Consider the following 22240-nt stretch of genomic DNA (forward strand, 5'->3'; position numbering starts at 1 on the left):
ACTCTTCATTACTCCTAGCCCTGCACTTCCGGGTCCCAGTCCTTTCCATTGTGTTGCTGCTACCCCACCGTGGAAAGCTCCTGCTAATAATGTTTCTGCAACCCATGCCCATTATCGCAGATGTGCTATAAAACTACTCCTACCCCATTTCCTCTGTGCGCCTTCAATTGATTTCAATGAACAGAAGTCAAAATAGAAAACGGAAAGTGAGGAATGTAGGAATGTGACACAGAAGAGCAGGAATAGGTGTTATGAATATTACTGGTAAGCAATCATGACATTATCCCGTGCCGATCTTCTTCGTCCCAGTCTTAACTGTGAGTCTTAATTGCCCTGCTTTAAATGGATTGCGTGAACTCTACTTTAGTAACTTATTGCAACTGACCTGTGATTGTTTTGAATCTGAAATGTGGACCATTTTAATCACGAGTAATCGAACTGCAATCCACATTGCACTTACACAGTTTATAAAAACAATTCTGCCATACAACCCTGTAGCATGAGTGGCTTGTTGTTAAATGTGGAGTTTTTGGTTGATTTCTTGTTTTTAAATTCTTTTATGATTATCTTTTGCAATTTTTGTTTATTAACTGGTCACGCAATCAGTGGTTGAAGGCTGTGACATTAATAGGTTTGATGAATTTGAAGAATTTTTTTTTTATTATTATTTATTTATTTATTTATATATTGTAATTTTTTTTCTCAGTAATTGTATTTGTTATATATTGTATTTGTTATATCTTAAGAAATGTTTTGTAATCTAAAAGTTATTCTTTTTGAAAGGTTGATTTAATCAGCCAATCAAATAAAAAAAATTAAAAAAAAACTGTGAGTCATACCAACACAATGGACTTCAGCCCAGAGATCTTATCCTCCAGACAGTATAATAGGAAGAAAGTGGAAAAATAATCCTGAGACCAATCAATATTCTACTCCACTCAATAGATTGTATTGCAAAATGCCTAACAATACAACTAGGGTAAACCAATTGCAATACTGTCACCCTAAAAGTACTTAAAGAAGAGCTGACCACACAAAGACAGCAACGCAGAACAAAGCTTCACCATTCACTACTTCTACCTCCACCAAGGATGCCTTAACCCCTGCCCCCTTTCTCCTCTTTTCCCTGTGGTGGAGTTGGGCTGTTGGAAAAAGCAATGCTGCCAATGACAGGAACAAACTTGAAAGTAGACCAATTCCATTGACTCTGGGTCACAGTGGAAGCTGTCTATCTTTTCCTGCTGTTTCACAACAAACATTGTGGGGGCTCTACATTCAAAACAGCCAAGAATGTACAGGGAGTCTGCCCAAAACATCCTCTGAAAAAAGGCTTTCCAATAAGTTTGCCTTTGGAAAAGGTAGGACTAAAGATCCTAAAAAACTTGATGGGAGGAACTGACTGACCCATGGAGAAACCGTCCTGCAAGAGCCTTGTCTACTCTACAGGCAGGCACACTAGTCACCCTATAGTTCAGCCTATGCAAGGCCTCCATTAGTCCTGTCTGTGAAAGGGTCTCCTGTCCTGCTTGCAGTTGCTCAACCCCACCTCTATCCTGTGTGGTAGGTCAGGAGGAGGAGACAGACCAATAGTTGCCATTTAAAAAAAAAAAAGGTTCATTGGACAATAATAAGGAAAATGCCTAACTTGCCCTATCCTAAGGGTTTCCCTACCTAACACAACTAAATTAGGGTGCTCGTCATTAATGGTGAAGTCCACAATCAAAAATCTGTCCTCTCTCTGAAAATAACCTAGACTGACCCTACCGCTACTACTACACAACAAAAGGCCAGTAGATTCACACCCTTCTCCTGGATTGCTTTTCAGCAAGGTTCTCCTCCATATGGGATCTTCAGATAGTCCTTTGCTATCTCTCGCAATAAGTCCTTCAGTTCTTTCAAGGGACTTTTCCAAGCTTCTGTATTTTGGTTCCCTTGACTCTTCAGATTCCTCTAGACTTCCTCTGATTCTTTGCCGAGTCTCTGAATATGTGTTGTGTTTCACAACCCTTCATTCTTCTTTAGGACAAAGAAATCTGTTTTTGGAACAACCCTCTTTCCTGTTGTTATTTATCTTCTCACTGAAATAAGTAGGCTGAGTCATTGTCTGGCTCTTGATCTTCTTGTGCATTTTCCCCTAGATGAGTATGATGAGTCCCTGACTGGTTCACACTCTATTTTTATTCTTGCCATTCACTGGGACGAATATAATAAATCCCTGAGTGATTTCCACTCTTATAATCTTGCCATTTCACTGAGATCTCTAGGATGAGTCCGTCGGAGATTTTCACTTTTCTTAGAATCTTTCCATTCACTGGGACAAGTATGATGAGTCCCTGTGTGATTGGCACTTTTCTTATAATCTTGCCATTCACTGGAACGAGTAGGATTACTCCAATCTTTATATATGATTTTCAGCAACCCGTATGTATGACTCTCCCATTTATCTTTCACATTCCTTTCCCTGGCTATCCAGCTCACCCCTTCACTGGCGTTCTTCCTTGTTATGTTCGATTTTCAGTCAGGACGGCTTTTCGCTTCAGTGTTTCTGTGTGCTTTCGGTAAAGAAAGGAGTCTTCATTCTCTCCTCTTCCTGGGCACAACCTCTTGTGCCCAGGAAGAGGTGAGGTGTCCCACTGGCAAATCCATAGTCGGCCGGTCCGGTAAAGTGCTGGCTACAACGAATACCGGCACTTATTTACCGGACCGACTGATTTGGAATGAGGCCCTTTCTCTCTCCTGCTGCTTGCAGATGCCCAAAACAGTGTTCTCCCCAAGTTACCAGCTTCCCTCTGCTAGCCGATTTGATCCTCCTGGGTCTCTCTATTTGGTTCTCTTTGCCCTCCCACTTTTATTGCACCATGCTTGGGCTTCCCCAGCTTCCCAAGATAGTCCTTCCTTTGTGTTGGAACAGTACTCTCATAACTCCTTTAGGTATCTTCGTCTCATTGAATGACAGACAGGTATTCTATATCACTCCTATGTTATATCTCTTGACAGTACCAGGCAGATAGTTTGCTTATTTCGTTACATTATAATAACATATCTAAGAGACATTTAGTTGTCCGCCAACTAATAGGGTTTTACTGGACATTTGAGGATAATGACAAGAGAGTTCCTCACTGGAAAAGAAGTCCTTAACCCCAAGAGGGGAGTCCCACCGTGTGAGGTCCTGCTTACCGCCACCCCTAAGGGGAATGTTCTGTAGTGGGCTCACCTCCTCAGCCTCACAGGAAGGGGCTTCCCCCTTGGGAGAAGTGATTGAATCCCAGGTTTCATCACACCCGTCTGTGCCTAGTTTACCTCCAGTTCATTTTCTGATGTGACTCCCCCAGGTCACCAACCATTAACTTCTCTTCAACCCCCTTGGTGTCTTTCACAATCACTTCTACAACTGTGTCCCACATTTGATGGTGGGACATTTTGATTTCTCACATATATTGCACGAAGCAGACTGCTTCTCTATGCACTTTTTTTGCAGAAGCTCCCCACCGTGCAACATTTGTTATTTTTAGCACTTACTGGAAAATTGAGGAGTAAAACAAAAGATGATTTCTGCCTTTACTCCTCACTTTTCCACTATGAGTTGGAAAAGTGTAAATTCCTCACACAATTAACGATTGTTGGAGGCCTTTGCAATGAATTCAGAGAAAATCTGCATGCTTTTACCAGGTGGTAAAGAGAATTTCATACAAATCAATTTAATGTCAGCATGAAATCCATGGTGGTGTTAATGCAACTGCATTTGTAAGTCACATTGGATAATCAGGGCATACACAGTATGAATGCTCTTCTCCCAAAATCCCTCTTACAAATTCACAGAAAAAAGGTGGATGGTAAAACATGGCAGTAACCAATTTTTCTGATCTGCCCCTTAACAAACATGACCCCAGTCTCTTTTCTCCTATTGTGATCACAATTTCCAAACATGCTACTGCATTAGCTTGCCTTAGAGAAGGACCTAAAGGCAGGTATATTATTCCTATTTCTGTAACCCCTCGCCCCTTTTATCAGGAAGATCACTTAAATCTTGTGCTCCGTTTTATGCACAAATATGTCCAGGATTGTACTTTAAGTCGCCCCAATGCCCATACTCACATCCATTTCCTCACTGCAAACAAAATGACACAGAACCTAGCTCAGAATCCTGCAGCAATTAATGTGCAGTTTTCAGTCATGTTATAATAAAGTTGAGGCCTAAAATGTATAAAATGAGAAAGTCATTCCTGGAAAGAATGAGAGAAATAAGAAGTACCGACTTAGGCACTTATTAAGGATTTCTGTCTCTTGGTTGCGGTCATGTTAAAAAGGGACACCTGTCAGATAAGTAGTTTCTTTACAGGGAATACCACAACCCATTTAATTAAAATGGTATAACTGGATTTATTCATAGGTCCTTACAATGCGAATAGCACTTGTAAACATGATGTAATTACAGCAGACATTGTATTGAAGTTAATGTGAGAATAAATATATAATGTGTACCTCTATTATGCTGTGTTAGTAATTCATTCAAACTATATTGTTCGAAACCCAAGAATAGGAAATGCCATTGAATTTCGTTTTGGTGTGTGATGTACATTAAAAAGACAGGTCTGCATTAGTTGAAGAAATGGAACCCAAAGAAGATGGAATGAAATAACAGAATCGAATTGCATTTTAACTTCTGTTCTCACATGTAGGCATACTGAAGAGAACAAAAGCTCTCAGGTCTAGTGGGCATTGGATAGAAAATAATTACAGGTGTGAGAATCTATTTCACATCAACTCATAAATTGAATCCATTAGCCTATACAAAGTTAACAGATCATAACACTGGCCGTTTGCCTAATACAAGGACAAGCCATCAGCTTGGGCTAGTCCTTTAAATTAACAAGGGTGTGGGAGCCCCTTGACTTAGAATGTACATGGGTGAAATACCTTGTTCTATAGAATTTCTCCCACTCAGGAGAAACACGTGTCTGAGTTTGATGTTGGTACTCTTGTTCAGAGGAAAATTGCAGAGCATTTTGGTGCTGGACTGCCAAAGTGAGTAGAAACAGAATGATATGCAAATGGGTATTTCTCCTATGTGGAAGGTACAGTGAGGGAAAACATGGTTGTAGATCCTCCTGAGTGTGCACCTTCCCATAGAACAGATAATTTGGCCATGTTTGTTCTCAGTAGAGAGGCTCCCAGACCTCTTTGTGTATGTAACAGTCATCTAAAGTATGCAAAGCTGCGGGGTTTGGCCAAGGCAAGCGTCAAAGCAATCACACTTGATGTGAGCTCCATGAGCTGAAGGGGATATGGGCTCACCATCTACCAATGCCCTTTGAAATACCCGACAGTGGGGGGCCCTGATGCAATGTCACCTGCTGTGACACATTTTAGTGGCCGGGTGAGGGTTCCCCAAGCTGGGCAGGCGGATCTCTGCTAAGGCTCGCACCAGCTCACCAAAATAAAATGGTGTCTGCCACAGCGCTCTGAGCCCATGTTGGACAGCAGAGCCTGGGCGACCAGCATTTTGATACAGAGGGGGGTCTTCTTACTCCCCCACAGCAGAATGTGCAGCGGGGAACCAAGAGGCAGCAGATGACGGGCACGGTGGGTCAGTTCACCTGGACAGGCATAGGAGCCACACATAAGTTCACTGCAGCATCAGTCAGGCCTGGGGACATTTTGAAGAGGGGTGGCATCGCCCATCCACACTTGGTCGAGCTGGCTAATGGCCTAGGCTAGCTCATCAATCCATGATAGCGCCCACCCCTGTGATTCGAGCCTGTGGAAGGTCGACAGGTTTGGATATTGGACATATTTTTCGCCTGTGAGAATCTTTGGATCTGTGAGCATTTTGCATAACAAACACTGCATCTTTTAATCTGGATTATAAGAGGCACTGGTATCAATTTGCACACAAGACCTGTTGTGTTACCTGATGGCCTGTTGTCACACTGATGTATTGTGCTTTGCACAGTGGCAGTATTGTAGCCAAGGCGCGATTATTGCTTATTGAAAACTTTACCAATACCCCGCCATTACAGCTTGAAATATAGTTGGATTGGTAATTTTTGAACAAACCAAACCACCAATAACACCTCTTCCATCTAATGAAGTCAAATCTTTCTCCATATTTGACATTTCCAAGAAAAAAACAGATAATTCAAAAAAGAACCTCAAAGCACTAATCAAAAAAGAGAACCCCAATAGAAACACTAGAGGATCCCGGGCCTTCCTGAGGAACCTGACCATTCTTCCCAACACATCCCAGCTCCCAAACCAGAAAGAGGACTCGAAGACGACACAAAAATCTGATTTAATGTCGAACCAGAGAAACAAGACAGCGGAACCCAAAATAAGCAAAGAAGAAACTGGCGAGGACAAATCTATCATGGATGCCTTGATGAATCTTACAACCCATGACGATGAAATCTCTGACATCCCTGATGAAGGAAAAATCCCCACACCAAAAGAAAGTTCATCCCTCTATATAATTGACGAATACAAAGAAGGACCGTCGATCACAAGCATAAGCAGCATCTTATCTTGCGAAGAAATATCTGAAACCGAAGGAGAATAGGAAGATGACGTCTCTGCTCCAAATAACAATGAGTCCAAATCAACCAACAAAAGTTTCTCACAAGATCAGAACTACTAACACCCATACCTACTAAACAATTAAAAATTCTGGTATTCTTCGATCCCTGACTCCATCAACAAGAACCTTCAATCATACTACAAAGACTAAAGGAATCAGATGATGTCTCATAATGAATAGGGCAAATTTATTGCGTCTTCTCCATACAATTCCTACTCTTGAATCCTTCAGATACGATGACATAAAAGTAATCAAATTTCCTAACAATGGAATACAAGAGGATTCTAGCACCTTTACAAAGCAGGAAACCGAGATCTAATGAACTATGAAATCATCTGCCTACAACACACCTGGCTACTCAACAAACCAACATGCGATGGCTACCTGAATTGTATCAACCCGGCACTTCTAGGGAACAAAAGTCGACCATACGCTGGACTTATGACACTTTGCAAACTTCCATCTGATAGAAACCTATAACCCTAACAATTGAACACAAATCACTATACTTGAACATGGAGACATCAAGAAGCTAAAAAATCAGCGTGCCATAATGACCAACCGAATCGCGCTAGTGAACCTATATTGGAACCCGAAAACAATGACAGACTCCGCGTTCATAGATGATCTCATAACCAGCATAGATGATCTTAGAATAAAATACAGTAAAATAGATATGATTCTATGTGGAGACATGAATATGCACCTGTTCGATACATCTGGAACAAAAACTCCAACTTCGAAATGGACCAAAAAACAAAAACCTGGTCAAAAGAGATAGACATGCAAAATATAACCTTACTGAATGGAAGAATTAAGGGTGATCAACCTCCACACCATACATGGTCCAGAGGAGACTCAACAGCCCATCTCGACTATATATATATGCATCTAGTCAAATTGTTGAAGCATCCAAATGCTTAAACGTCATCCTGATGAACCAAAGAGAACACCATAAATTTACCCTGACCTGGTCTTCCGAATATCAACCCCTATCCAAGGAAAACATCGGCAATATCCAAGTGAATGCGACGCTAAACCGTGTGCGAATACCTGACACCCGGGTACAAACGCTAAAGGAAACATTCCACCAAACCAGCTAAATGCAAAATTAATTACGAGTGGTTCCTGACTCCTTTCCAAATACACCAAAGAGCCTCCCGGGAACATCACCCCAGAGCATACCCACTCGTATTACGAGCTGATTGCCACCAAGAAAAAACAACTACGCAAAGGCATACTCGCTGCATGCAAAACCAAACCAATTAGAGCTCATAAAACCATCCATGTCCTCAAACAAGGACACCGTAATTGGATGAAGTCCATGAAATCCATCCTCTTACAGAATGACGCTGAACATAGACTCAAAACCTTAGGAAACAAGAACACAAGAGAGCTCTGGAAATTACTCAACAAGAATGCCGTAAACCAAGCCCGATTGTCAACAGAAGTCCCAGAAAGAGCATGGGTAGAGCACTTCACCAAACTCTACTGCGACCTGATAAAAACCAAAAACATCACAGATACCAGTGATGAACATAGCAAGAACTGGTACAACACATGGGACCGAGAATAAATCTTACAACATATCAAACATTTAAACTCCTCGAGAGCTCCTGGACCAAATGGGATAAGCAACCATAATATCAAGCAACAACCAGAAGACTGGACCGAGTTATGTCTTGACATATTCAGATTAATCTCTGAACATAAATACATCCTGCACACCTGGAAAACTGCCACACTTATTCCCGTTTACATGCAAGGAGAAAGAAATCTGCCCACCAACTACAGGCCATTAGCCATGCTAGGTCCTCTCGGCAGATATTCGCATCAATCTTATTAAAGAGACTAAATGAATGGGCAACCAAAAACAACATATACGACCCACGACAGACTGGTTTCGTTAAGAACGCTGGAACCAACAAAAACATGATAATCCTCAACATACTCAAACATGAAGCAAATAGAACTAGAACCCACATCCATGCTGCTTTCATTGATCTCCAAATCGCCTTCAACAGGGTCAATAGAAATAAACTTTGGAACAAATTACACGCTTGGGAATGTACACCAGAAATCCTAAAGCCAATTAAAGCTCTATATAGTAACACCTCTGTCAAAGTCTGATTAGCATCTTCTGGCACAGTGTCGGCTTCCATTCCAACAGCTAGGGGACTCAAACAAGGATGCCCCTTAGCAGCCATAATCTTTAATTGTTTTCTCTTTGACATCATGGCCAACCAAACATACCACCAAATACTGGACGAGAAACGTCTTGAATCAGTTAAAACTACAAAAAACCATGGGATCCAGTTGAATCAATCGCAAATTGAAGCACACCGGAGGGACCATTTAAAACATAAAAGCTACTCACTTGCGCGACAAGGACTAATTCTCCATAAAAGATATGGCCAATTCTCCCTAAAACCAATCCTAACTTTCTATAACCAAAAAGTGATGCCTATACTCACATACGGAAGTGAGAGCCTACTCAACATACCACGACAGATCTGGAAGATCGTGGAGGGAATATTCTGGCAAAAGGTACTTTTCCTTCCAAAGCCATACCCAATAGTCAGAATTCGATTTGAACTAGCAATACAGTAGCTAGATTCTATGAAGGCCTGGCAACACATTGCCCTCTCTAGAAAGACCATAACAGACGAAGACATCCCGGCAATCGGATTTCTAAGAAACCCCAACAGAGAACTTAAGACACCTACTTTAGACAGATGGACAGAATCCTGTTGTCAAATTCTTAAAACTTACCAAATAAGTAACGAACACTAATCAATAGACCGATGAAATCAAAGACACTAATGCGCCAACTAGATTGGATACACACCACTCAGGAGAAAAATAAATACAAACTATCACTCCATACGAGATATGAGACAAGAGCCCTAAATGAACCACCCAAATATCTAACAAAATTTCCATGCAACCGAATAAGAGAAACTTTCCTCCGATTTGGTCTCAACATCCTACAAACTAAAGAATACCTTGTAAGCACTAGACAAATCACTAAGGAGGAAATCTACTGCAGATTCTGCAAACAGGCGAACTCAATCGAATCTCTGCACCACCTCTTCATTGACTGTCCTTCCCTGTCTGAAACAAGAAAAATATTTGGCCAGATGCTTCCCCAACAAGCAACTCACTACGACGCCGCAGAAAGATAGGAACAGATTATAAGCAGAAATGTTTTCCCACTTATATTCAGGACAATGTAATACTGGGAAAAATGTACAGAACATTAACATCGATTAGACTTTGCAAACTTCATATTACTTTTTACTTCTATCTTTTCTTTTTTTTTAAACATGTAAATAATATAGTAAACAGAAAAGATGAGATGAAATGTTAAAAGTTTGTATACAAACTATAAAGCATGAAATAAAAAAAATAAAGAAATAAAAAATAAAAATTGGGGACTATCTTCTCTTTTGGCTTCATGATGTCGACTGCAAAGACGCCCACGGGCAGTAAAAGAGTGGTGATGTCCTGACTCTCATGAATAGTCAAGATAAATCCAAGAAGCTTGACCCTATTGCTGATGTTCAGATCCACATAGAGCATAAGGAGGGAGCCAATGTGTCTGCACTAACCACTATATCTGATCTTTTGCTGATGTTGAAAGAAATAAACAAAGAAATTCAGGGTTAACTAGACAAACTGTTTCAGAAGGTGTGTGCAGCTGATACGAGGATCGATGTGGCCGAACCCCGCATAGACGACGTGGAATAGGGTGCATGCAAAACTTCTTAGGAGCACTCACAGCTGGCCAACAGGGTCGACGAGCTTGAATTCCATAATTCCCAGCTATAATTGCATCAGGACGATGCAGAGAATAGATACAGGAGGAATAATGTATGCCTTAGAGGAATTCTGCCTCAGATTCAGGATTCAGAGTTGCACGCTCATGTCCTCGATTCGTCTAAAGCCCTCTTGCAATGGCCAAATGACAAGGTCATATAACTGGATCGCACCCACTGGGTGTACTCCTCAGCTCAGATCTGCTACAAGTGGACGCCTCATGTCTTGACCAGGGCACGTTACTTTCATGTCAAGGAAAGCATTATGATGGCCTCCAATGTGACCCCGATCTGGTCTTTTTGTGGCACTTACGTAACCCTTCTGCAGGTCCACGCTCCATCCACCCAAGCTAAGAGAAGGTCATTTTGTGACTTCATGCAATGTTTGTGTGACAAGGGGCCTCATTACGACTTTAGAGGTAGCCATGGCGCTATTAGCACCATGGCTGCCTCCAAAATCATGTCTGGGTCCGGTCTGGTGGAGTGGGGACTTACCGGGACATTCCGCCCTAGGCGGATCTGGTAAGTCCCCATTCCAAATGCCATTCCACATTCCCATTTGAGACCCTATAGGGCTCAATTGGAAGGGGGAAGGTTCTAATAACGGGCCCGCTAATTGTGGGCCCGTGTTTAGCTCCAACGTGTGGTCAGACCACACGTCCTTTACTGTTCCCGCCAAGGGACCTCGGAATTGGGCAGCAAGGAATTGCCGGCACCAGTCTCCTTACCGGTGCCCGGTATCCCTTACCGCCCAACTTGTAATGACCCCCAAGGTCCTGAAATAGCTTTGAGGGTTCCCGTGTGCCATCACCTGTCCCATCAATGGAGAGCACAGAACTGTCATGATGATGCAGGACGCCATGACCATTATGAACCCATCCTCACGCACCCCTTCTCCTTCTATACCGGTGCCAACTGAGGACCTGTCAGAGGACCGCCTGTCTTGCTCTTCTGCCTGGTCTAAGGTTGTCAGGTCCAGGGGTCGTGGCAGGACAATCTTGATTTTTGTTTCTTGAGGGCTGTGTTTTCATCTGGTTCCACTACAAAGTTGTTGCATATTTGAGGGGTTTGACTGGGCGCCCGCCTTCTGTTTTTTATATGTTATGTTGTTCTTTTCTTTCTTCTTCGACTGTTTTCTCTTGATACGCGATGGCAATTTTCTTTTCAAAAGGGACATGTATATGGGCCCTATATGGCTTGCCCCTATGGCCGATAATGGGATTGGAAGAATATGGACTTCTTTAGTTGGGTTTGGGATGGGTGGTGGTGGGGGTTGATTTTGGTTTGTTTGAACTGGGGTATTGTTTATTTGAGTGGTTAGGGATGTTGTCCGGTGCACATGTTTGTATGGCGGCTGGGGCAGGCTGACTGGGATCCCTCTGCTTAGCGACTGCATCTATGCTTATTAATTTTGTTTTTTGTCATATGTTCTCTTCTCACATGAATTGGGGTATCAGTCGCAGAAGCTGAAACCTTAATGCTGGTGACCCTTAACGTGCAGAGCCTGAATGCACTGTTTAGAGGAGATTGATGTTGGATAGGTTCCAGACATCCCGGGTGCATCCAGGGTTCATATAGCTATGTGCCAGGAAATTACTTACTTCAAGTAAGATCAATGCAGGCAGTGCTGCAGAACATTCCCACAACACTACTTTGCCTCTGTTGAAAAGAGGGGTGTTGCAATATTGATGGCGAGGGATTCCCCTTTTGTCAAAAAAGTCATTTTGCAGGACCTGGATGGATGGTTTCTCTTTCTGAAGGGAACCTTGTTAGGATGTCCGGTGATCTTGGGCTCTTTATGCCAGCCGAATGATGATCAGCATGAGTTCTTAGAATCTTTGCTCTCCTCGATTGCAGGGTTTTCCAAGGGTGAATTACTATTTGGTGGGGATTTCAATTGAATTCTGGACCCTGCACTGGACAAGACACTTCCCCCGTCTGCTGCAGACTACAGGAAAGCTCTGACTTTTCTAAAAGCTTTACGTGAGTTGGGGTTGGTGGTTGTCTGAAGTATCCTCCATTAAAAACAAAGGGAGTACTTGCACTATTCATATGCATATAAAGGCTTCCCTGGATCTAACTCCTCTGGGTTTCGTCTGCCTTATTTCCCTATGTCTTGAAAGCTGCTTTCAGTCCCAGGTTGTTTTCTGATCATTCTATGGTCTCGTTGCAGTTGCAGGTTAGCAGGTTGCGACCTGCTTGCTGTCGCAAATGGAAACTCTATGATCCCTTGCTTCAGGATCCCATGGTTTGTGGTGAGATAACGATGGCCATTGACAATTAATTCAGGGAAAAACGACAAGGGTATTTCTGCCAGCATCCTGTGGGATTCATTGAAGGCTGTTATAAGTCAGACAGCTGCTTACTTTAAAAGTCAAGCCAGAGAAAGGGAAGGACTGGAAACTCAAGTGTGTGAGGATGAGTTACTCCATGCCCAGACCCGATCTCAGGGGTTCTCAGAGAGCTCCGATTAGTCAGGTCTAGCTTGGAGTCGTTGATGGCTTCAGAAACTGCCAATTCCCTACTGTGCACAAACAATTTTATTATGCCCAAAGTAACAAGGCAAACAGGCTGCTGGCCTATACATTAAAATAGCAGAAGAACAGGAATCATATCACAGGCATTAGGGATGGGAACGGTGCTTCTTTTCAAGAAGAAAGTGAAAATGGAGATCTTTTTGCATTTCTATGAGGAGACATTGGCTGTTGGCAGATCTGATTTGGAAGCTCAGGACTCTTACTACCCGTGCTTCCTAGACTCTCCTAAGCATTACGGGATCATCTCGAACTTCCTATCACGAAGGAGGAAAGGGAGCTCGCCATCAACTCGCTTTTAGATCAAAAGGCACCGGGTCCAGGTGGGTTTACGCCTCCTCTCATTAATAAAATGTTTAAGTTGTGACTGCTGACCCTGCTTATTGCCTTGTTTAGTTATTTCCTTGGTCCGGGCAAGGTTTCTGAGTCTATGGAGGAGTCTTTGCTCTCTTTGATTCTAAAGCCGGGTAAAGATGTCACCTTATATGTCTCATATCACCTGATTTCTCGTTTTAATACCAATGTTAAAATATACTCCAAGATTCTTCCTACCAAACTAATTTCTCCGGTTCATCCAAATCGAACCAGATTTATTATTGGGCAACGCATGCACGATAACATCAGATGCGCTATCAACGTGGTGGAGAGTAATAGATGACAGGGACTCCTGTCGACCTTGTTGCTGCTGGATGCCAACAAGTCTTTTGATACGGTTGACTGGAGGTTTATTCCCTTTACTTTGCAAGTATTTGGCTATGGACCTTCTTTTGTGGTACATATAATGGCCTGCTAACAATCCCTCAGGACCAGAATCTGCATCAATGAGCAGTGCCCATGTTGTATCTCTATTATGAGAGGAACGTGGCAGGGCTGCCTGCTATCTCCCCTGATCATTGCCTTTGTGATGGAGCCCTTGGTGCTCTGCATACGGCCAATCTATGTATTCAGGGTATCCCCACGGGTGGTATTGTGCATAAAACAGCCCTCTATTCTGACAATGTCTTGCTAATGATGTCTCACACTTTGTCAACACTCTGGGTCTTAAGGTCAGAATTTGGGTTGTTCGAACACTTCTCAGGATTTTCTATAAATTATGACAAGTCCAGGGGACTGGATATCTCGGAATCCCTAGACAACATGGCCAGGATCCAGTGGGAGTTCCCATTCCATTGAGAAAATGACAGCTTGACTAACTGGGCATCAAGTTGACACCGTCCTTTACCGGGTTGTATTGGGCCAATTTTCCAGCCCTCTTTAAATCCTTCTCTGATGATCTACTATTCTGGGAGAATCAGGAGATCTCCTGGATAGGCTTGATCACAGTGCTGAAGATTAACATGATCACTAGGCTTCTCTGTTACATACAGGACCTGCCAGTCTCAGTATCTCATCCTTCCCTCCAGGTCTTCCACTAGAAAATGATGCAGTTCATATGGTCCAATTGTAGGCCCCGTGTTGATCGGTAGGGCCTAAATTTGAATACATTTAAGGAAGGTCTGGGGCTAACCATTCTGCAGGACTATGTTAAAGGAGCCAACATCTTACATGTCATAGCCTGGCAGGCTGACTCTGATAGAGGCCTCTGGGTGTTGATGGTGAGCAATCAGCCACTAAGCAACCCATTTCAATGCTCCCATACCTTGGTGGGTCTTAAAGATATGGTAGGGGCCGCTTACTGCCCTCTACCCTGGTCTTCCCGGTGTATTGTGGCAAAGCATGACCTTGGTTCCCTGATGCCAGATTTTGGAAACCCTTGCTTCTTTCCTGGCCTCGCTGTGAGGACTTTCGGGTGTAGAGTAGGGGCAGCCTGCAACACTTAAGCCAGCTATATCATGAGGATGATCCTCTGACATTTGAGGACTGTGAGAAGTTGTTTTCATCTCTGAGGCAAAAGGTTTCAGATATTGTCAAATTAGACATTGGATTGTTAATCCCAAAAACCCTAGAGGCTGGGACCTGCTTAACCACCACATTGGAACTCACTGTGTGGGAGAGGCTCCCAAAAAACAAAATCACTAGGTTGTATAGACTCTTGGACAGATCGGATCTGGCTGCCCAGCTTCCCTATATGTTACGATGGGAGGAAGACCTGGGTTGCTCGATTAGGATGAGGCCTGGGGCAAGATATGGACAAGGGCTGCAACTGCGTCCCAATGTGTGACAAAGAACTCATACAAAATCCTAAACCTGTGGTAGATGTATCCAACCCATTTTAACAAAATTAATTCCTCTTTTTCCCCCTTTTTTTGGAGGAATTGTGGTCAGCAGGGTGATTGTTTTGCACCTCTGGTTGGCTTGTGAAAAGGCCTGGTGATTCTGGAGGGAGGTGCCAGCCTTGATTAAGGATATAACTGGTTCCCCATTACCTATGCACCCCTTGATGATTTTTCTGGGCACGCCATTGAAATCAGTTTATCCTATCAGATGCCCTAAGGCTCTGCTAATTACTCATGTATTGCTGGCTGCTCGTATTGCTCTGGCCAGAAGATGGAAGACGGTAGAGAGTCCCCAGGTCAAGAGAGCTCATTACAAGTTTGATGGTATCTCAGCAGTAATACCACCAAGATACCACCAAATGGTATTACCATTGCTGCCACTTGGTCCAGCAGTATTACGACTGGTGGTAATACCACCAGATTACAAGTGGCATTTTGGCGATGTAAATCCCCATTTTAAGCAGTACTTCTGGCTGTATTACCTATGGCGGAATTACCAGGTGGTAATTCTATCGATTTCTGGAAGTAAAGTGGAGGATTTACCTCCAGCATCATGCTGGAGCCTCCAAACATTGGTGGAATTGTCACCTGGTGGGATGTATACATGTACCACAAGTTTAGGATTTTGTATGAGTTCTCCTTGTTTTTCACACACTGGGACACAGTTGCAGCCCTCGGCCATAAAATGGAGGTAACAGAATGACCTCCCCTTTCTTCCTGCACTGCCAAACTCATAATAACACCAAAAGGTTGGTAGTATAATGTTTGGGAAATAGTTTGTGCCATTTCCCTGAGGTCCATGAATAAGCATGTTGTGACCTGGCTTCCCCTTCATGAGTTCAGTGAGAGGTTTCCCATTCGGGCTGTCAAGCTACAACTCTTGAGATGCTTTTGTCTGGTATGATGTCCCATTGATATGTTTGTGCTGATGAATGACTTTTGTGATTCAGATGCCCTTCTTTGCCTTTGTCCTCCTACTCTGCTCCTGTTGCTGTGACATCATATTCTTGTTGCTGCGATACACCTCCTTTGTGCATATCTCTCATGTACCCCACCCATTGGAGAGGTTGTATTTTGTCTCGAACTTTTTCTTTAATCTGTTTGTGTGTCAGGGCTCCAGGAGTCCAGGCGCAGGAGTGGCACGAACCAACCACCCCATCTAAGGTTTTTGGCGCCTGCAAGCGAGGGCTTACGCAGACATCCGCAACCCACGCGGGAAAGAGGGTTAGGGAACGCTGGTTGGATGGGTACGGGGAAGTAGGAATACCGGATTGAGGTTGCAGGGTACAGTATTGGATAGGACACGGGAAATTAGGGAAAAAGTCATTCAAAACCAAGTTACGACATTACATTCGCTCATGCATTGCCACACCCATTTGGGGAGTGATTCCAAACAAAACAATAGGGCACTTAGCTCTGGGTTTGAGTGCTGGCCTCCTGCCTGCGCACTCCAGGTCCGGTCTGTATCAGAAGCGATCGATCGCTGCAACAAGAGCAAGAATTAGGCAATGCTCCCTATAGGTCTGAATTACAGTGACACAGAAACCATTCACACATGCATGCACATTGTCTCACTCTCCAGAACACAGAGATTAGTGTGTAAGCCACGCGGGGCCCCTGCCGTGTCTTTGTTCCCCCTGATTCTCACACCAGAATAGGGCTCATATGGCTGAAATGTCCTCACGCCTCAACTAGTACTGTTTTGAGCCGGCAGTGTTTCCTGATCGTTCATCCGTGCGTTTAAAAGAACCGCATGTGGTTAAAGACGCTGCGGCATTGTTTTTGGGTTCAGAGCGTGACATGCGAGAGCCGCACATGGCCTACGAAGATTAACCGCAAGCGCTGTTATTTCACACTTGCATGGGTTAATGTGAAACCCGAAAGTAAACGTTGCCTCCTGGATTAAATGCCATCCAGTGCAACTGTGCACAGTACTTAACTTAGCCATGCGCAGGGGGGCTTAAGAGTATGGGCGTTAACTCCTGCGCGTGATTCCCCTGTAACTCGTCTCTCCCCCAGCTGGGTATGCATGCGCCACTTATCTGAGTGTCTCGAGGGGCCGGGTTGAATGATCCATGGGGCGTGGCCCCTCGCGTAATCCCCTCAGGCTGGAGCTCCGGAAGATGCGACCGCTCGCGATGAAGTTCTGAGCACAAGCCCCGTGCTCGGAGCTACGCGCATGCGCGCTGGCTCGCCACACCCCATGTGGCCTGTAAAGTGTAGTTCTTGCCGCCGGGTGTGCTGGGAAATGTGGTCCTGGAAGGTTTCTTCCTATGGAAAGGATGAAGAAGCCTTCTGTAGGGCAAAACACTATTCCCTCGCACGCTGGGCAGTCTGTGCTTCTGCCTGGCACGTCTGGTACCCTGACATTGTGTTGTTAAAATTTTAAAGCCTTAATTAAAAAAAGTATGCAAAGCTAAAGAAAAATGGCTTTTGATACAATAGCATGGATAGGGAATATTAGGTGACATGTTGTCTCTGCCCTCTTGTGGGGAACTGCTCCAGTAGCACTCCATAGAAATCCCAATGCATTTACATGAAGGAAACGGTCAATAATAATGTGTAAAAACGAAATTAAGCCTTGCATCGCTCCCCATTCAATCTCTGATTGATCAGAGCTTTAGATATTTTGCAGATACAAGTAAGGTCTATCAGAATCTTGAACAACATTATATGTTGTCATTTTTTTGATTGGTTAAAAATTGCAAAAACGTGTAAAATAATCAAAATTTATCAGAATACAAACATATAACATATCAAATATTTGCCTAAATGTGCAGAAACTAATAATATACGTTTGATCAAGGTAGCATATATGAGTATGAAATTAGAGCATACAAACAAATAAGCTTCTCTTCAAAAAGAGTAAGCTTCCTCCCACCTTTTTGGTCAGTTGGAAAACAAACAACTCCTCTGTGACAAACCAGGGGGTGGGATTACAGGGAAAAATAATTGGGTTCCCATAGGACAGGAGGATGGTTTATAGAATATTGGGCGAGTAAGAATCAGGAAGTGCTGAATAAGAAAACTGACTCTTAGCATATGGAAGACCAGTACATGAGACGTGTCCATTGAGAGAAAGAAGCCAGAGCAACCCATACAGGGATGACGAGTTGGCACTTAGTGACTGATTCCAAAATGCCCCCTGAATTGAAGGTTTGCTGACAGGATGGTGACATCTTTCGAGCACATGTCAAGCTCTAACCCTAAATAAGTGTGTCTCTGGTGGTCGTATAACACCTCCGGCTATCATGTAACACCTCTGGTGGTCATGTACTCCCCACTATGGCGGTCATAAACTATACCACCTACTCACCCAGGCTTCATCCCTCTTGATCTCTCCAGCAGAGGCTTAAGGATCCACAGAAACTACTGGCTCTATCTTTCGGTGGGGTTCCTCCAGGAGTTCAACGGCCATGAAATCTCCCCTGAAAGTATATATTAAGCAAACGAGCCAGTCGCATCTACAGGGACTTGGTCCATTCAATGAGCCAGTACCTAAGCTCCTCAATACAATCCAAGTGACAGGCAACTCACACACCCACTTCCTTCCCCCTAAATCATAGTGCTTTCAGACAATGCAGCTCATTTAGAGTGTGGCAATAATGAAAATATGCCATACAATAATCAAAAAACAGCCGGAACAGTGGCAGAAGTGAAACCACCACCTTAATGCCTATCATGAAGTCAGTGAAAATGGAGTAGAATACACTGATGTAACTAACAAAAATCCACCATTTGCACTGTCGAAGCGCTGACGGAACAATGGTGGACCGCCGCCAAAGAATCCATCTGTTGGCGTACATGCATTTGCCAATAAGGAGTGGCCATTAAGCTATGCATTTGCTGTATATACCACTGAAAACAGCCACCACAACAAATACGGCATGAACTGCTTACAAAACAATGCAGTAAGTGCCTGCCTATCCACTAGAGCACAATGGCGATTGTTGGGGTGCATCTAGCATTAGTGGCCCTGAACCTGCATACACAGAGATGACAGTGAGCAAGGAAGACAACAAGAATGAAAGCCCTGCAACCAGAACCAGATGACCCTGCAGCACAACATATGTACTGAGTGGAGCAAAGGTGATGGGGGGTGCAATGTGCAAGCAAGGACTGCAAAACAGGCTTACTGAATGCAAGCTAGAAGAGCAGGCACTGTAAGACAGACAAACAATTTCTACCATGGTCTAGCCCCGAGTTGGTGACCATGCATCAGTCTTAGATAATCTTAGACAATCTCCTAGGGGGGGTGTGGATCACTATACCCCCCTGCTTTCGTATCTCAGGGCCTATGTGCACTGTGTTACTCCTAGATTACTTACTCCTATGCTATGCAACATACTCCTATCTTACTCCTATGGACACAATAACATAAGAGACAAAGAAAACACAAGAATCGATTCAATTATAAAAATAGAATACATTTATTCATACATAACTATGCATGATGCAAACACTACTAATACTATGCAAATCTCGAATGTGCACCTTTTATGCTTCTTGTGCAAATCTACCATGCAGTGAATAACTATGAGCGGCGAGTGTGTTGGCAGTGTTGGAGACCCTGGACCCTGGAGTTTTCAATAAAATAACACATCCGTACGTGGAGCGTCGCGGAGTGCGGCAAGTGTGTTGGCAGTGTTCGCAGTGTGAGGTAAGACTAATCCATACTCTTCGGATTCTCCGGTATCAGCTATCTATAGATTTAGCCGCCATTGCCACTCACGAACATATTGAATAATGACTCTACAAAGCTCCATTAAAACTGGTACACGGGTGGTCGAGCGGGTGGTGCCCCCAATTTCTCTCCACCCACAAACACGTTTGCATCATAGACGATGTGAGTCTGCTTTAGAACAACAGTCAATGAATGATAAACAGATTGAACCTCTTGAAGATGCATCATGTACTCTCTTTCACTTCGATGAGCGAACTCACTGTAAGTCATCTGCACTTAGGGATATTCGCATGAACGGCGCAACAGAGTCACACCCAGCTCAAACGGTTATTCAAATACACACTCTACCATCTCAAACTCCATTACCTATGACCGAGGCGAGCCACTCTGACGGCCTCATTGGGCAGGAACAGCCGAGCCTGGAATCATTGGTGGAGGTGGTTGCGGGGTGCGATCTCGATTCGGCGGCAGTGTACCCGGGTGCGGAGGCAGCCGAGACACGGTCTGTTCCGGGTTTGTTGAGCGTCCCCGCTCTGCATAGTTCGATGTTGAGAGAGGTGCCTGATGATGCGACCTCCTCCAATGCTGTGCAAATGGATGTGAGTTGCGCCGCGAGTGGGGGACCGGTTGGCGGCCGAGAATTGGTAGAGGTGCCGCTTAGAATCCCCTCCCTTGGAGAGCGAGATATGGAGGTTACGGCCAAAATCGCGACTCCCCTTCCTCGAGGAATGGACCTTACAGAGAGCCTTGGGACGGGATTAACTGTTTCCACAAGTGGCTCAGAGAAGGGAATTTTACAGACTGGAGCCTATACACAAACAGGGACCAGTTTGTGTCGGAATTATGTGTCAGTACCGCAAAATGACACAATATGTGACAATATTTATAACCGTAGCAACGAGAATATGAATGCGAATGTGAAAGGAACACTACAAATCATGGGGAATGATGTCTTCCAAAACTCAATCGCAAACCAAATGGATATGGGTCAGACTGTTACTGAGCAAGAATCTCCCAGAACCGTTTCTGACTCCATTGGTCTTATTGATCACTTCTGCCCTTTAAAGGAAGTCATAATAAACGGAATGTTACATGAATCTTTGCCCCAGGTGAATCAAAGGTCATCATTGGCTGTGGCAGACCAATTAATCATGGACCTATCGACTCTAAATAAGAGACTACAGCATGGAAGAATGACTAGAAACTCCTTGTTCCTAGTAGTGAGAATAACAGTGAATCTAATTTGACAAAGAAGGGGGATAAAGACTCTAAGAAACACTTGACCCCCCCCCAACTGAACAAAAGTGTGAAAGATCCAATATATGGCACAGCTAAGAGGAGAAGAGTTGAACTGAGTCCTCAACTGGACATATTAAGTTTGCAGAAAAGAGTGATTAAAGATCATCAGAATTTAGAGAAGGGAGGAACTTGACTTCCTCTTCCAACTCACATTGCAGACAATATGATAAAAAGGAGTCATCGTCTGACGAAAATTCTTCTGACTCTTCCTTTGTGGAAAGACCATTTCCAAAAATCAGCAGAGGCATAAACCAAAGACCAACAAAAAACTGGTTACCTGAATGATTTAACAAAAGTATCAATAGAGAAACTTTGGTCTGAATTGGTGCCAAAAAGATCATGTGCGCTCACAATTGCTACAGCACCATTTTCCAAAATGTATGAGCAATTTAACGAGAGCTACAGAGAGCAAAACACACTGTTAGCTATGCTAAATACAAAAATGGCAAATATTGATCTGGAAATGCGAGAAATGAAGTTCCAGACACACAAGGATATGCTCTCACTAGAATCGTCCAACACCTTACTGAAGGAACATTAACGGAGCTTGGTTGAAGATAAAAGACTGCTCGCTGAGGTTCCTCAAGAAGCTTTACAAATGTTATGTTATGTTATGTTACTTTGCATTTATATAGCGCCTTATATACCATTGGTATGGTCTGAAGGCGCTGGTAGGTTGAACGCCCTTGGGAACCGAAGTTCAGGTCAGTAGAGAGAGTAGAGAGAGTAAAAGGTGCGTGTGAGCAACGGATATGTGTGCAGCTGATGTGGTATTCATATAATAGCTGCTTCTTAGCGGTAGATGTGGTGGTTGAGATATCAAGAGTATGTGTTTGTTCTGGCAGGATTTATCTAGACCGATTGTGGCTGCGTTAGGCCTGAGGAGAATGCTTGGCTGGGGGTGTGTAACCAGCAGTGTTTAGATAGAGTGATGGGGAGTATGAGGCAGATGTTGGTATGAGAACTGTTATACCGAATGGTGTCATAGTATCTCTGTGTTCTAGTTGAATGGTAGTGTAAAGAAGAGAGTAAGTGTGGTGATGGGTTACATGTTCTTCAAATGTTCTATGTATTCCAAATCATTTCATGTAAGTCACACAATTCTATGCACTCCA

The 22240-nt window shown here is 43.6% G+C and overlaps 1 pseudogene; it reads left to right on the forward strand.

Moving 5' to 3' along the window:
• The first annotated feature begins 5941 nt into the window (after positions 1-5941).
• Positions 5942-6062, forward strand: LOC138505334 (U4 spliceosomal RNA; annotated as a pseudogene).
• Positions 6063-22240: the final 16178 nt, after the last annotated feature.

Source organism: Ambystoma mexicanum, chromosome 11, assembly GCF_040938575.1.
Source record: "Ambystoma mexicanum isolate Mex_15411 chromosome 11, UKY_AmexF1_1, whole genome shotgun sequence".
In the NCBI taxonomy this organism is placed as follows: domain Eukaryota; kingdom Metazoa; phylum Chordata; class Amphibia; order Caudata; family Ambystomatidae; genus Ambystoma; species Ambystoma mexicanum.